Source organism: Gavialis gangeticus, unplaced genomic scaffold, assembly GCF_001723915.1.
Source record: "Gavialis gangeticus isolate Ggan-Ray unplaced genomic scaffold, GavGan_comp1, whole genome shotgun sequence".
In the NCBI taxonomy this organism is placed as follows: Eukaryota; Metazoa; Chordata; order Crocodylia; family Gavialidae; genus Gavialis; species Gavialis gangeticus.
Window position 1 is genome coordinate 8,418,237 of NW_017728964.1, and position 2,607 is coordinate 8,420,843.

The following is a 2,607-nucleotide window of genomic DNA, read 5'->3' on the forward strand; positions in this document are numbered from 1 at the left end:
ATCTTCCCCCTGCTCCTTGCATTTCACACAGACTTACCTGCTGGGAAGGGGGGTGAAGCACATGCATGCTCAGCCCCCTCAAAATAATTTTTTTCCCTTCACCTATGTATATTATATCAACTGGATCTCTCTTGTCCACATATTTTTCAACGCCTTCAAAGAACTCCAACAGATTGGTGAGGCAGGATTTCCTTTTATAAATGCCAAGCTGACTCTTGTACAGCATATCATATTTATCCATGTGACTGCTCATTTTATTCTGTGTTATAGAGTCTACCAATTTGCCAGGAATGGAAGTGAGACTCACTGGTCTATTTCCCAGAATCACCTCTGAAGCCCTTTTTGAAGATGGGTGTAACATTGGTAACCTGCCAGTCTTCTGGCACGGAGGCTGTTTGCAATGATTGGTTATGTACCATTGTTTAACAGCTCTGCAATTTCACATCTGAGTTTCTTCAGCACCCTCAGGGAAATGCCAGCTGGTCCCAGTGACCTGCCAGTGTTTAATTGATCAATTTGTTCTAAAGACCGTTGGGACAATTTATTGATTTGTTCTAAAGATATTCACAAGACCCCGGGAAAATTAGTATGTATTTTACCCTTTTTACAGATGCTAAACTGTACCCAGAGAGATTAAGGTATAAAGGACTTGTTTTTGCTGCCCAATTTGAGACACCTAAGGCCGGATTTTTTTCAAGATACTTCAGCACAGAGGTCAGCAACCTTTCACTTGCACCATGCTGAATTAACACAGCTTGGTTTTAAGGTGGGCCAGCAGTTAACCTGACGCTTAGGTGGGACTTAGAAAAACTTTTCACTCAGACATCAGGTTGGAACAGGTTGTCCTGCCGAGTCTTTTATCAAGCTTTTCTTTTCATGCCTCACACTCCACTGAAGTCTCTAATGCTCAGCTGCCCCTCTTCTCCCCCCTCCCCCCCCGACACACCTGACTTTTGGGCATTACATGCCTGATCCTGAGTACCTGCTGCCCACTGTACTGCTTGCTGCTTTACCAACAGTGGGATATATAAACTCAATGTACTTAGCAGGCTGAATACAGTGTCTGTAGGATGGATCCAGCCTGTGGGCCATACCCTGCCAACCACTGCTTTAGCATGTGACAGCACTTTGTGTGTTCAGAATATAGCTCTTGCTGACTTCAGTTGCAGCTGAACTCTTAGCACTTCTGCAAATCAGTTCTCAGGGTCTGATGCCTGACATCACAAAAATGAGGGGCATCCAGTTAGTGACTGCCTGTGAAAAATGTGGTTTACATGACATACCTAGAATTGGAGGGAACTCTCTGGTAGACACAAAGGTACAATTCAGTTCTCCAGGGCAGCATTCAGCTGCTTTAACCGTAAGAGAGAGTCGTTTTTCTTCTTACAATCCTCTGCCTCATTCCTGCTACAAATGGAAGTGGGTCCTTCAGTACACAACACAGGTTCAGGCCTAAGGCAGCCTCATGTTGCCTGTTGAATGAGGCAGAGGTCCTATGGGGAAAAATTGTCTGATTGAAGGCTGCAATTTAATGCATACACAAGGGGGTGCACATTAATGTTACACAGGCAACTTCGTTCTGGTAATTCCTAACTTTTACATGCTTGACTTTGCGATCTTAATGTTCTTCAATGGAGTGTTTTGTTCTTTTATGAAACACCTGTGCATGTACACCTGTGCATCCTTATGCATCAGCACGTTGTGATTTTTTACTACCTCACCTTTACAAAAGTGTTTTAATAAACTGCTTGTGCATTTGATGTGCAAAATTAAAACAAGCTGCATAGAATCATAGAAAATTAGCTTTGGGAGGGACGCCAGAAGATCTAGTACAACCACCTGCTCAAAGCAGAACCATCCTCAACTACCTCATCACAGCCAAGGCTTTGTCTACCTGGGTCTTAAAAACCCCCAGAGATAGAGATTCCACAACTTCTCTGGGTAACCTGTTCCAGTGCTCTCTCCAGTGAGAGAGTTTTTCCTATATCCAATCAAAACTTCCCTTACTGCAACTTGAGACCATTGCTCTTTGTTCGGTCATCTGCCACCACAGTCCAGCTCCATCCTCTTTGTAACCACCCTTCAGGTTGTTGAAGGCTATTAATAACACTGCCTCCCCCCTCCCAGTCTTTTCTTCTGCAGACTAAATAAACCCAGTTCCCTCAGTCTCTCTTCATAAGTCATGTCCCCCAGCCCACCAACCATTTTCATTGCCCTCTGCCGGACTCTCTCCAATTTGCCCACATCCTTTCTGTAGTGGGGGCCCCAAAACTGGAAGCAGTCCTACAGATGTGACCTCACCAGTGCTGAATAGAGGGAAATAATTACTTTCCTCAGTCGGCCGGCAACACTTCTACTACAGTAGCCCACTGTGCTGTTAGTTTTCTTCGCAACAAGGGTACACTGTTGGCTTATATTCAGTAAGCCTATGCAAAGCTGCTAGTATTCTCTTTGGATTCGACTGATTCGGGGCACAGTGATTCTGCTGGGGTGCAGTAGCCGAATCTCCGAATCAGCCAGGCCAGGCCCATCCCCCACCTGCTCTCCCAGCCCAGCAATGGTTCCCGCCTGCCCCAGTTCCCAGCACTTGGGGGAAAAAAACCCTGA

General features: G+C 45.4%; 1 protein-coding gene and 1 long non-coding RNA gene across 8 annotated transcripts in view; one reads left to right on the plus strand and one right to left on the minus strand.

Moving 5' to 3' along the window:
• The window catches only part of LOC109287440, a 15,641-nt gene extending 13,842 nt beyond the window's left edge, over positions 1-1,799 (minus strand). Inside the window, exon 1 of the long non-coding RNA XR_002094868.1 lies at positions 38-1,799. This is a non-coding gene — a long non-coding RNA (uncharacterized LOC109287440). The remainder of the gene's footprint in view (positions 1-37) is intronic.
• The window catches only part of B3GNTL1 (UDP-GlcNAc:betaGal beta-1,3-N-acetylglucosaminyltransferase-like 1), a 417,067-nt gene that overhangs the window by 338,313 nt on the left and 76,147 nt on the right, over positions 1-2,607 (plus strand). The gene's annotated exons all lie outside the window — the stretch shown is intronic.